Below are 15,134 nucleotides of genomic sequence, written 5' to 3'. Positions count from 1 at the left end.
TCTGACAATACCAAGTGGTAGTGGGAATGTGGAGCAGCTTCAACTCTCACACACTACAGGTGAGAATGTATGAGATCATTTTTCTTCCAAGTGAAGCCAAGTGTGGTCTGTTGTAATTGCACGATTTTGGTTATTCCTCTATGCTGATTGGGTGAGACAGTATAGGTCATTTTCCCTTTGACTGATCAGCTTCCAGTGAAATCTTCAACTTTGCTGCCCTTGGTCTGTGTGTATGTATGGTAGTGGCTGGGGTTGTGGGAGGGAGAACAGGATTAGCTGTGTCCTTACGTGTCAGTGGTTCTGTAGGGGTCCTGGTTGTGTGGAGTAGGGAGGAGATATAGGGGTCTATACAGCCTTCACGTATCTTCTCATTTTTCAGTCCTGTTGGTATCCATGCCATAATTAGTTCCTTGATCCTGTAATTTCTTAACCTTTCTGGAGCTCTGTAGAAGCCATCAGTTAGCTTTTGGATCCTGCTACCCACTGATTCCATTCAGCTTTCTCTGGTCTTCTCAGTCAGTATTACTCATTAACTGCTTTCTAGCTTCCAACCTTAGTTATTGTCTCTTGTCTGTTATCGTTCCCTGACATAATGCCAGTACATAGAATAATGGAGGTCACTGGTGACCTTACCAGAGGGATTCTGGTAGAGGGATTGGGACCACAGCCAGGTGCAATGGAGGAGGAGAGTGTAAGAAATGAAAACGTGGGAAGCAAGTGAAGACAGCTCTATTGAGAAGCTTGGCTGTGAAGGAGGATAGAGATGTGGTAGCAGCTGGAAAGTAAAGTGGAGCTGCAGGAGGAGGAAATGTATCTTTATCATCAAAACCATTTTACCTGATTAATCAATTCATATAGCTATCTTCCTGCCCTGGAAATTATTTTCTCTCCTCTTTAGTAGGAAGAACCTGACTGTTATGATAGCTAGTATTACAAACTCTGCCATTCTGAACATCTCCTTTGTGTCCTTTTTGGCAATTAAAATGGTACAAGACACCAAAGATTGAGAACTCGCATCCTTCCTCAGTGGAGACAGCACATGTAGATGTAGTTAGATGTTAGAGGCTCAGGGTTGATGTTTGTGCGATGGTTTCCTCTGGGGGACTATATTAAATATCCTGGGACTATGTCGTTTACTTTCGCTTTCCTATCACTTAACCATCTGTTAACAAAAACCCTAAGTGCTTTTTCTTTTTACTTGTAGCTGATTGGCTGTAAATATATTTGACATTGTTTTATATAATTTAATAATATTATAACACTGAAAGACCTCACTTGAATTTTGAGTGAATTTGTAGGTAAGTGCTTATATTTATGTGAATAATTTCTTTGAGTCTCAAGCTGAAATCATGCTTGTAACTACAGTAAGGAGGAAAGAAGAAGATCTGAGTAATTTTCTCTTTCTATTTGAATATCTCACTGATTTTAAAGTAAAATCTGTTTTTGATTACTGTTGTCGTTAAGCATTCAGTATGAAACTTTCTTAAAGGGCAAGAAATGATCTCTGGAACTACACACATTTCTGAACATAGTTAGTATTTTGTGATTTTCAAAGTCCATGTCGGTACTACTTAAGCAGGTAGGACCCAGCTGCAGTAGTATTTGATCTGTTTGGAATGAGTGGGATTCTGTCTTAGAGGATCATGAGAATTTTATATTTCAATAATGTGAATCATCTTTTACTCTTTTTTGAGTTCATTCACCTCTGCTACTTTTTCAAAGGATGTATTCTTCAAATATTTTCCTCTACAATTAATCATGTCTAGCAAACTCTAAGGTGAATAGAATAATGACTATATACTCAGACTACCTTCAACTTCACTTAAATTATTTTCTAAATTGCTTGTGTGTCCTGCCAGCCATGACTGTTCCCCTTCAAATACGATTATTATGATACTCTCTGCTTGCAAGGGATGGAGATAATTAAAGTCACAGATACTATTGTAATAACAATTATAGCGAACATATTCAACCTTCATTTCGGGATTTGCCCACAATGCATCTCAATTTTATTATTTTATTTATTTCCTCTACTTCTTCTGATGTTGTATGGTTCAAAGACTTGGCAACTATGCTACTTGTTACATGTACGTCCTTGAGTGAGTTCCTCCTCTGAACCTCATTCTCTAAAACTTAGGATAATAATATCAACCCCATGGAGTTTCTATGATGACTACATGAGATAATGTTTGTAAAATAATTAGAACATGGCTCCTGAGAAGTATCAGGAATTTCATAAACATTTCACTCAGGGTGAATTATTTCCCGAGAAGTAACAAACATGTACTTAACTGTTTTACTAACCTCCAAATAATATATGCTCAATGTAGAAAACTTGGTAAATAAAAAGGTATAAATTAAGACCATCTGTAGAGACACCAGATATAATAACTATTAATATATGGATGTATTAATTGAAAAAATTATGTACAGTCCTGAGCCACAGAGCCTAGCATATAAGTGCTCAGAAATGCCTACACACACACACACACACACACACACACAAACACATTTTTTTCCTAGTCAGATGTATGTAATTGGTGTGTGTGTGTGTATATATATATATATATATATCTTATTTTTCTATGTATTATCTATTTATCTATCATCTATCTATATTGATATAAGGTGATAAAATTAGTACTTTAAAATATCTACATTTTTATCTATGAGTATATCTATCTATAAATACATGTTTACATACACCTATACAGATAATAATATGGTTTAAACTACCAGATAAACCTTTTTGCAGGGACTAAATGTGTTTTTACTGCCAGGAGTACTGATTTATTCAAGCTAACATCGGAGTACTACTCACATCATGTAAGGTGGGCCAACATCTGCGTAACAGGCATGTTCTTCCCTCCTTTGTTCTTAACAACTTAGTGTCTTTGTCCAAAAGTTTTTGCAGAGCCTATAACTCTGGGGATAAGGAGGTTAGTGTTAACAGTGTAACTAACTCCTGGAGACCTCAAGCTTGCAGCAGTGTAAAAGGGGCATCAACCAGAAGTGAATCTTAGCATCCTAGGCAGTGCTGATAGTCCTCACATCCCGTGGGCGTCCTTTGACTAGCAGGAATTGCATATGCTCCAGCCGCAGGTAGGAATCTGAAGTCTCAGAAATCTGTTCAGGGGCACTAGAGTGGTGATATCAATCATTTGGGTTTTTGGAGATAACCTGCCATTCATTTTGCTATATGATCTCAGGCAGGTTATATGTCACCTCTTTGAGCTGCAGTTTCTTTAAATCAAGACTCTTGCTTGCAAGTGATGGTAATTTAATGTAAAGTTATGTAAGTAAAAAGGGAATTTATTGCCTCTAGGATAACTAACATCCATGGAGAACTTTGCATTTGCTGAAACCTGTTCTAAGTGCTTTACATATGCTTGCTTATTTAATCTGTCCACAGTTCTATATAGCAGGTACTATTACTATCTCCATTTTATGGATAAGGAGACTGAGGCACAGAGTGGTGCCCAATGATATTCACTTAGTAAGCGTGGAGCTGGAACTCAAATTAATAGCAAATGCCCAATAAATAGCTGTTGAATAAATATATAAACGTGAACTGGCCAGAAAGTGACCAGTGTAACTAGATCAGTTGGCTGGAAGTAATAAAACATTTATGAGGCCAAAAGCATAATTGTATTGCCATATTCACTTAGTTTATTTCTGTTTCATGGTAGCAGTGACTTTTTTATCCCCACCTAACTCTGACTTTTGGTCACCTGACAAGCCAGCGCATGAAAAGGCTGTGTAATTACTGGGACCAACACCTTAAGCAGCTTCTACAGATGGGATATCAATAGCCTTAATCTCATATATAAAATCTCCAGCACAGGGATTATTCCATCACTATGTGACTGCCTTTCAAAATGTATTCAGACCTCAAAGTCCTTGAATAAAGACAAAAATGTGCACCGAGTTAAATATAGCCAGGAGGATCTGCCTCTACCTTTAAAGAGATCTCTGTATTTCATTCAATGCGTTTTTTCCTATTTATATATTGTCTTCTTTCAAAAGAAATTTGAGGTGATCATTACACCTTTTTAAGGTTGTAAGTCTTCTCTAAGAAGCCCACCTGGCAAAGGATATGAACAGACACTTCTCAAAAGAAGACGTTTATGCAGCCAACAGACATATGAAAAAATGCTCGTCATCACTGTTCATCAGAGAAATGCAAATCAAGACCACAATGAGATACCATCTCACGCCAGTTAGAATGGTGATCATTCAAAAGTCAGGAAACAACAGATATTGGAGAGGATGTGGAGAAATAGGAAGGCCTTTACACTGTTGGTGGGAGTGTAAGTTAATTCAACCATTCTGGAAGACAGTGTGGCGATTCCTCGAGGATCTATAATAGAAATATCATTTGACCCAGCAATCCCATTACTGGGTATATACCCAAAGGATTATAAATCATGCTACTATAAAGACATATGTGTACGTATATTTATTGTAGCACTACTCACAATAGCAAAGACTTGGAACCAACCCAAATGTCCATCAATGATAGACTGGATAAAGAAAATATAGCACATATACACCATGGAATACTATGCAGCCATAAAAAAGGATGAGTTCATGTCCTTTGCAGGGACATGGATGAAGCTGGAAACCATAATTCTCAGCAAACTGTCACAAGGACAGAAAACCAAACACCACATGTTCTCACTCATAAGTGGGAGTTGAACAATGAGAAAACATGGACACAGGGAGGGGAACATCACACGCTGGGGCCTACTGGGGGGTGGGGGCCTGGGAGACAGATAGCGTTAGGAGAAATACCTAATGTAAATGATGAGTTGATGGGTGCAGCAAGCCAACATGGCACATGTATACCTATGTAACAAACCTGCACGTTGTGCACATGTACCCTAGAATTTAAAGTATAATAAAAATTTAAAAAATTTAAAAAAGAGAATATGTATATAAAAAAGAAGCCCACCTCATAGATGTCCCATTTAGAATACAGGATAACAGAATATTACCATAAGGCCCAGGTAAAAAATGCACATACTGAAAATGTGAAAGAGAAAACAAGAAAAGGAAAGCAATTACAGTAAAAACATAAAATTTCAAACAAATAGATTAAACTACTAGAAGAGAGCGGATACATCTCTTTATCTAAATCATAATAACAACAGTATAGGCTTCCGTGAAGTTCAGTGTTGCTAGAATTTATTGAATACTTATTATTTATTAAATACTTTTCATGTATCCATTCAACAGATATTTTTCTTCCTTTTTTTACTGTTTCTTATGTGTCAGGCTCAATTCTAGGTGTTAGGGATACAAGACTGAACCAAACATGTAACATTCCCTGCTTTCATAGAGCTTACATTTTAGTGGAGATGCAGAAAATAAGCTAGTTGAGAAAGTGAGATTCATAGAACGTTATGTAGTGATAATCCTCAGAACACTTATAAGAAGTGGGAGTTTGCCGGGCGCGGTGGCTCACGCCTGTAATACCAGCACTTTGGGAGGCCGAGGCAGGCGGATCACCTGAGGTCGGGAGTTCAAGGCCAGCCTGACCAACATGGAGAAGCCCTGTCTCTACCAAAAATACAAAATTAGCAGGGTGTGGTGGCACATGCCTGTAATCCAAGCTACTTGGGAGGCTGAGGCAGGAGAATTGCTTGAACCCGGGAGGCGGAGGTTGCAGTGAGCCAAGATTGCACTCCAGCCTGGGCAACAAGAGCGAAACTCCGTCTCAAAAAAACAAACAGAAACAATAAGAAGTAGGAGTTATTACATCATTTCAGAAGAGTTATATATGAACTAGGAAAGCTATAACTCTGTCATCTCCTCCCTTCCCCCAAAGGGGACTGGCCACCCCTTTGCCACTCTGGTAAGCATATAACATGCCTCATAATGCGGGATTAGGACTGCTATAGGGCTGTGGTGTGCCAACATGCCATGACGTTGTGGTACCTCCTACCTACCCATAGTAGAACAACCTATGGCCCAGCGAATAGAACTAATACCTAAATGTTGTACAAAGTCAAAACCAGAATAGCAAGTCCAAAACTGAGTGCCCTTATTCACAGGACTGGGCAGAAGATGCTAAGAGAATCTTTAGATGAGGGAGTGGTAAAAGTATTACCGGGATTGAAAAATTTCTGCTGGACTTGACAAGTAGGAGGATGTGACTATTTTTTGAAGGTCAGACTCAGTGGTATGGAAAAGGCAGAAACCAGAATGCAGCAGCTTAGTCAGTGACAGAAACGTGTGTAAAGATAGGTAACATATAATAGTGCAATAAAGAAATAGAGCTATGAAGTTAATAAAAGAGTGAATTTAATTATGACCAAAGGAACCATGGAAGTCTCTATGAAAGAGTAGACACAAAATCCATGAGGATTCAAATGATTAGAGATGGGATAGGATAAAAAATGTGACGAAGGCAAAATACAGATGTAAGTAAGTGCAAAAAGAAGTGGGAGTACTTCGATTTGACTGTAGGGTACAGAATATATTTGGAATTAGAGGCCAATAAGATTGGGAAAGTAGACTAGGGATAGATTGTGAAGCTCCTAGAATACCACACACATTTTAACAGAATACTTAAATGTAGTCCTACAGAAGTAGACACTCCGGCAAGTTTTATTATTATTAAAAAGGAAACAGGCCAGGCGCAGTGGCTCACGCCTGTAATCCCAATACTTTAGGAGGCCGAGCAGGGTGGATCACCTGAGGTCAGGAGTTGAAGACCAGCCTGGTCAACGTGGCAAAACCCCGTCTCTACTAAAAATACAAAAATTAGCCAGGCGTGGTGGCGCATGCCTGTAATCCCAGTTACTCGGGAGGCTGAGGCAGGAGAATCACTTGGGCCCAGGAGGCGGAGATTGCAGTGAGCCAAGATCACACCATCGCACTCCAGCCTGGGTGACAAGAGTGAGACTTTGTCTCAAATAAATAAATAAATTAATTAATAAAAATACATAAATAAGTAAATAAAATAAAAACTAAACAAACCTTATCAGCTTTATAGCAATAAATATTTGGTTAACCACCCCCAAATAACAATCACATTTAAATGGAAAGTTGATGGATTTTAAAGCATTTTTACAGAGCACAGGGAATATCTGTTAAGGTTATAAGAACCAATTATACCGACTATCACAACAAGACACAGCCATACATGTTTCTGTGATTCTTGCTGCCAAATTAATTTTAAATCTGAGATATTTTAACATACACACATTATTCATTAAACATTTTATTGGCACTGAAATGAAAGGCAAACTTATGTTGGAAATGTCACTTGTATGGGGTTCAATACTATTTTTTTCAAAAGGGCACTGAAAGCTAATTAACTAATCAAGCATAGTTCCTTAAGTAGTAATCCGGTACATCTTATCCTACTCAGTATTTCACCTTGATCTAATAGCAGTATTGCCCCGCAATACCTGGAAAGTACGGCACTCAACTGGAACAACTGCTGGACTTCTTGTTCTAGAAAGTGAAATAATTTTATTATATTATTTGAAACATGCTGTGACTTTTCACAATTTTAATTACATATGGGGAAAAGATAGGCAATCAGGTTAACTTTAATGGTACTTAAGGCCTCAAAATGTTTCCCGAAATTTTGCTTGTTGTCTCTATTATGGCAAATTTTACTGCTCATTTACCCGACATCCACCCCACTCCTTAATGTTCCTTGATGGCAAAACACAACTTACATACAGAGGCTGATAGCTTCAGACACTCACTTTCTTGTTGTCTCTTGCAGTGTGAAGTGACCATGTGATTCAACTCTAACCAATAAGGAGTAAAGAGATGTCTCCTGAGGATAATTGCCTACCTCCTAAATGAAAATAGAGACATGAGACACAGTATGCATTCTCTTTGGCTACTCTGGTCATCTCCTTTCACATAAGAATGTGATGTTTGGAGCTGCAGCAGCAATTTTTTGGCCCCACAGAACACACCTGTACACGAAGAGCCATTATATTGAATATGATGGGTCAGAAGAATGGAAACAGCCAGAGTTTTTGATAACACTGCTCAGCCAAATCTCAACCCTGACACCACTTATCCCTAGACTGCTGGTCATGTGAGCTAATTAAATGTGTTTTGGGTTTAAGGCACCATTATTTGGGTATTTTGTTAGTTGAAGCTGAAAGCAAATTAAATAACCTACCTACACTGATCATTTTCTAGGCATTCATCTAGCAATTCAGCAAATATTTATTAACAATCTACTATGTGCCAGGCACTATTTTCGTAAACAAGATAAGCACAGTTGTCTCTTTTATGGAGCTTACAGTCTCACTGAATTACTTAATAAAATAAATTATTTAATATTGCCAACTCACATTTATACTTTAGCCTAACTTTGTCTTCTTATTACCTTTGGGAGTCACCTCAAGCATTTTTAACCCTATCTCCCCCCAGTGTTTTGTATGTAGTCGTTTTGTATGTATGTAATAGTATTTTGTATGAGTACCTCAAATTGAAGTAGTCACACTTTATTTTCATTTTAACCCTATCTCCCCAAGTTTGTATGATTGTTGAGCACAAATGTTGATTTGTGCTCCACAGATGTTTTATGAGCTACTGGATTCCTTTGCCTAGGAGATGCAGTTCTGTATCATTTATCTATTGCTCTAATAATTTTGCATAACAAGTTACTCCTGCTTGTTGCAAGTTTCTTTTTGTCTGTATTATGATTAAAGTGATTAATTGATTAAAACAATAATCACTGATTATTGTTCATGTGTCCACGGGTGGGCTGAGGGTTTCTTCTGGTTTTGATTGGGCTCTTTCATGCACCTGTGGTCAGCTGCAGATTGGGTGGGCGGCTCCAGTGATCTTAGGTGGGATGCCACATGTGTTTGGGGATCATCTGGCTCTTGGCTGCTATAGAATGGCACAGATGAGATGACTAGACTCTCATATCCTTCCAGCAGGTTAGCTCAGGCGTATTCTCATGGTAGTGGCAGGGGCTAAGAATAAAAAAGGTCAGAAGACACAAGTACTTTTGCAAAACTATGTGTCAAATTTCCTAATGACCCATTGGCTAGAGCAAGTCACATGACCAAACCCAGAGTAACTGTGGGAATAGGATTGCCAGATGAAAACACAGGCCTCCCGGTTAAATGTAAATTTCAGACAAACAACTAGTAATTATTTTAGTGTAAGTATGTCTGGCAACCTTACGTGGGAGGGCACTACTGAAGGTCATGGATACAAAGAGAGCGAAAAATTGAGGCAATTAAAGTAATCTACTGACTACAGGCTCTTTATAATTTGAGTCTCATTCTCTGTTCCTTCTCATTTTGCCTGTATTCTATCCATAACAAAACTCTTGAATTTCTTGAGATATGTCATATTCTTTCATGTCTCGTTGTCTTTTCATGATGCTGTTTTCTCAACATGGAAAATGTTTCTTCCACACTGTAACCCAGCTAAACCCTAACCATTTTCAAGGCCTACCTCAGGATTTTAGTACCTCCAGTTGGGATGAGTGGTACTAGTCTGTGCTCCCACACTCCCTAGGGCATAACCCTCCTCTGGCATGTAGTTTACTAATAAATGTGCATATAACACATTATATACCAGGCACTGTTCTAGTGCTTCATTATTATTATCTGTTTTGTTTTTGTTTTTGTTTTTTTAGAGTCTTGCTCTGTTGTCCAGGCTGGAGTGCAGTGGCCCTATCTTGGCTCACTGCAACCTCTGCCTTTCTTTAAACGATTCTCATGCCTCAGTTCCTGAGTAAGTGGGACTACAGGCATGTGCCACCATGCCTGGCTAATTTTTGTATTTTTTTAGTAGAGACGAGGTTTTACCATATTGGCCATGCTGGTCTTGAACTCCTGACTCCAAGTGATCCGCCCACCTCAGCCTTCCAAAGTGGTGGCATTACAGGCATGAGCCACCGTGCCTGGCCCATTATTATTAATTATCTTAATCCTTCTAGCAACAGTATGATATATATTCTATCTTATTATTATCACATTGCTTTATAACCCCTGGCATTTTTGCTGACCTTCTCTATTCTACTAGAGGGCATGGATTCTGTCAGTTATGTCTGTGCCTAGCACAGTGCCAGACACACATAAGTATTCAATAAGTGTTTGCTGAATGAATACATTTGCTAGTCAGCCATGTAAACAATCATTCAGAGTTAAGGTAGCTTTAGATGGGATTGGGGTAAAAAACCAAGGGAGGCTTAGCATATGGGTTTCTGAGGGAAAAGGGAGGACAGAGTAGAATCCATGCCAGGAATCCTTTTGGGAAAAAAATGGCAGCTTGAGTCCTCTGGCTGCCCAAAGGGCCACAAAAAGGATGAGGGAGCAGCAAACAAAAATGATACTAGAAACATAAGCTTTGCTTACTTCACAGTTGTGTCCTGCATCATCTCTGGGTACAAGGCTGAGGAATACAAGGCTAGGGAGTTATATTTTCTAGGTTGCCAGGGAATCCAAAGACCTTCAGTCTGTAACAAACAACGAATTATTTATTATGTTGAGGGAACTAGACGCCACTTCCACGCTTTGGTAGAAAAGCAGTTAACTTGCCAAAAAGCTGCATGTCTTCCCTCTCATTAAAGACTTCTGGCAAAGACAGTGTACCACCTCCCTTAACCGACTGTTTCAAAGTTTGTTCTTACTAAAGACTAACTTAAATTTCTGATAAATGTTTGAGCTAATTTCTTTAAATACCCTTTGAAGAGGCAAAACACCTGGTTAAAATGTTCATTAAATCCTCAGTATTCACAGGGAATGTTTTCTTAAACTGTTACAATAGGGAAGACTCCTAACTACTCATCCTGTAAATTAATAGTAGCTAACATTTATTTTTAGTTAAGCACTGCATTTTACATGGAAAAAATCTCATTTAAACCTTACATGGCAATGTGAATTATGCAGTATAATTAACCTTATTTTTAGATTAAAACAACTGAGTCTCAGAAAAGATAAGCAACTTGTCAAGTGAATGCATGAGTACTTCTCTCTCTAATTCTTGCCACCTCCACCCTTGATAAAAACAGAATCATTAATTAGAGCTAAAGCTGGATGATATTTGATTATTTAAAATGATGATTTTTGAGTCCTAAATCCAAAGATTCTTCTCTAAAATTTTTAATTAACTTTTATTTTAAGTTCAGGGGTACAAGTGCAGGTTTGTTACATAGGTAAACTTGTGTCATGGCGTTTATGGTGTAGATTATTTCATCACACAGGTGTTAAACCTGGTACCCATTATTTGTTTTCCTTGATCTCTTCTCTCCACCTACCCTCTACTCTCCAAAAGACTCCAGTGTGTATTGTTTCCCTCTATGTGTTTATGTATTCTCATCATTTAGCTCCCACTTGTAAGTGAGAACATGCAGTATATGCTTTTTGTTCCTGCATTAGTTTGCTGAGGATAATGGCCTCCAGCTCCATCCATGTCCCTGCAAAGGATATGATCTCATTCTTTTTTATGGATGCATAGTATTCAAGGATTCCTGGCATGGATCCTACCCTGTCCTCCCTTTCTCATTTAGGTTGATTCCATGTTTTTGCTATTATGAATAGTGATGCAATGAACATATGTGTGCGTGTGTCTTTATAATAGAATGATTTATACTCCCTGGGTATATGCCCAGTAATGAGATTGCTGGTTCGAATGGTTTTTCTGTCTTTAGGTCTTTGAGGAATTGCCACACTGTCTTCCACAATGGCTGAACTAATTTGCACTCCTACCAACAGTGTGTAAGTGTTCCTTTTTCTCCACAACCTCACCAGCATCTGTTATTATTTTACTTTTTAATAATAGCCATTCTAACCAGTGTGAGAAGGTATCTCATTGTGGTTTTGATTTGCATTTCTCTAATGATCAGCAATGTTGACCTTTTTTCATATGCTTGTTGGCGACATGCATGTCTTTTAGAAAGTGTCTGTTCATGTCCTTTGCCCACTTTGTAATGAGGTTGTTTGTTTTTCTCTTGCAATTTTAAGTTCCTTATAGATGCTGGACATTAGACTTTTGTTGGATGTGTAGTTTGCAAAAATGTTCTCCCATTCTGTAGGTTGTCTGTTTACTCTGCTGATAGTTCTTTTGCTGTGCAGAAGCTCTTTAGTTTAATTAGACCCCATTTGTCGATTTTTGCTTTTGTTGCAATTGCTTTTGGCGTTTTTGGTATGAAAGTTTTGCCTGTACCTATGTGCTGAATGGTATTGCCTAGGTTGTCTTCCAGGGTTTTTATAGTTTGGGGTTTTATACTTTTGGGTTTTAATTTATCTTGAGTCCTTTTTTGTATATGGTGTAACAAAGGAGTCTAGTTTCAATGTTCTGTATATGGCTAGCCAGTTATCCCAGCACCATTTATTGAATTGGGAATCCTCTCCCCATTGTTTGTTTTCCTCAGGTTTGTCGAAAATCTGATAGTTGTAGGTGTGTGGTCTTATTTCTGGGTTCTCTATTCTGTTCCATTGGTCTATATACCTGTTTTTGTACCAGTACCATGCTGTTTTGTTTACTGTAGTCCTGTAGTATAGTTTGAAGTCAGGTAGCATGATGCCTCCAGTTTTGTTCCTTTTGCTTAGAAAGCCAGAGATTCTTTGGTGTAATAACATTTCTTTCCATAAAGACTGGAGATGAATTAGCCTACTATTTTTTTTAACAGCCTCTTTAGATATGGTCTATCCAGGAATTAACTAAACTTAAATATTTGCTTTGTCTATGAGTATGATTTAGAGATAAATTAAGAATGCTTATGTTTGGAAATGCAAATTCAAACTATGAGATACCACTTTGCACCCACTTGGATAGTTATAATAAAAAAGATAGATAATAACAAGTGTTGATGAGAATGTGAAAAAATAACCTTAAATACCTTGCTGGAGGAAATGTAAAAGAGTTTGGTGGTTCCTCAAACAGGTAAACCTAGAGTTACCGTATGATGTAGTAATTCCACTCCTAGGTATATACTGATGAGAATTGAAAACACGTATCTACATAAAACCTGGTATATAAAAAGTTCATTACAGCATTGTTCATAATAGCCAAAAGGTGGAAACAACTGAAATGTTCATCAGCTGATGAGTGGACAAACAAAATCTGGCATATTCATACAGTAGAATATTATTCAGCTATAAAAAAGGAATGAAGTAGTGATATATGTTACAATACATGGGTGAACTTTGAAAGCATTATGTTAAGTAAAAGAAGCCTGCCACAAAATACTGCATATACGATTCCATTTATATGAAATATCCAGAATAGATAAATCTACATAGATGGAAAGTAGATTAGTGCTTGCCTAGGGCCAAAGACATGGGGAGAATGGGAGGTGACTAGCTTGCCTAGGGCCAAAGACATGGGGAGAATGGGAGGTGACTACTGCTCAAGGGTATGGAGTTTCTTTTTTGGAGTGATGAAAATTTTCAACAATTGATTGTGGTAATGGATGCACAGCTCTGGGAGTAGGCTAAAAAATATTGAATTGTACACTATGAATGGGTGAATTTATGGTATGTGAATTATGTCTCAAAAAGGAGTGTTTATCCACCTTTACTCTCAATAAAACTTATTACTGTTAGGCAACCTGACAGGTTACCATGGCAACAATACGAGAGTTTAGTGGTATCTTGTTTTCTTTAGCGCATCTCACCTCAGTTAGTTGTTGGGTATGAGACAATAATAAAAATAATCCTCATCAGAGAGCAGAAGGTTTCATGTTCTTCCTGTATTACAGAATCATCACCCTTTTCCGTTGTAACACAGAGGGCTCCTCTGGCCATCACATTGGATTGCCATTAAGAATTCACACGAAGAGGAAGAAGTTGGAAAATTTTCTCTCTTTCGTCTTCCAGGTCATAAGACAGTCTCACACCTTAGATTTTTAGGCTTAGAAACTTAAAGTGTTTTTCCTTGACCCAATGACAACAAAATGGAAGTAATGCCAAGAACTGATTTTAAGAAGGAAATTTTATCTTTAGGTAATTAGATTACAGAACTAGCCTTGCAACTCCCTCACCCTTTGACATGTAGCCCAGACATTTCCCAAGAATGGAAAACTATTCTCAATTTTCTATCTTATCAGCTCAGTGACATCTTTTTTTTAATACCAAGTCCTCTTCTTTTTATTTTTTTAGGATATAAGCATTCTGAATGTAAAAAAGATATGGGAATACGTTTATGCTCACACTTGTATGTAACCCAACTTCATGAAGTCTCTAAAGAGAAAATGCATCAGCCAAAGGGTGATTCTCAATTACACTTTACATTATAGCTGGATAATTGAGTGGCCTATCTTCAGCTCAACAGCTGACATAGTAGGAGGCAAAATTTGAAATGAACAGTGGGAATAGTTACCCAGTTCCAGGTGGGCAGAATGGAAAACATGAGAAGAAAGAAAATATTCATTGCATTTTGAATGTGTGTACAATATTTCAGTTTTTTTTCAGAGGACTGAATCAGAAATCAGGGAGGTGGGCAATTGTCTGGTAAGATATGGGTGATAACAGGTACCCTGGGTGGTGGCACTCCATTGAGCATTAGTGCCTTTTGAGGCCAAAATAATAGCTCTTTATTGACAAAACATACCCAGAACTATCATTGTTTTTTCAGAATCTGGATTAAGCCTCACTAAATGACCATAGAGAATATTGATAATTTTTTTGCCATGATTTTCTGTGTATTGATCATTCCTTCTCTGTCCTGGGATACTTGGTTGCTAATTTGAGAAAAGCTTAATTGGAGAAATATTTGGAAGGTAAAATTCATCAGCACTGTTGATTGTTTAGGTACAAATTGAGAGAGAAGGTGAAGAGTCACAAAGATTGCTGAAGTTTTAGCTAAGAGACTGCCATGTGCAAATAAGTCGAACTTAATTTACAGCAACATTAGTTCACCAGAAGGTGTACTAATACCAGTGGGTGGAGCTTATGTGGGAAAGGGAAGAAATTTACTATTTTTAGAATGTTGTTTCTGTGCTGGTGTCTGAGTTGATACCTTACATGCCAATTCGCAATTAATGTAACAAAGACGCTTCTTTGGAGCACAATTGTTTGAAAATAAAATATGTTGCCCTGAAAGGGAGAAAATGTCTCACCCATGAAAGGGTTCAAGGAAAGGCTAACTGTTCGATGACCCTTGGGGGTGAGGAAGAACAATGCTTCTTCAAA

Source organism: Theropithecus gelada, chromosome X (genome assembly GCF_003255815.1).
Source record: "Theropithecus gelada isolate Dixy chromosome X, Tgel_1.0, whole genome shotgun sequence".
NCBI lineage: Eukaryota > Metazoa > Chordata > Mammalia > Primates > Cercopithecidae > Theropithecus > Theropithecus gelada.
Note: the sequence above shows the minus strand (reverse complement) of the source record.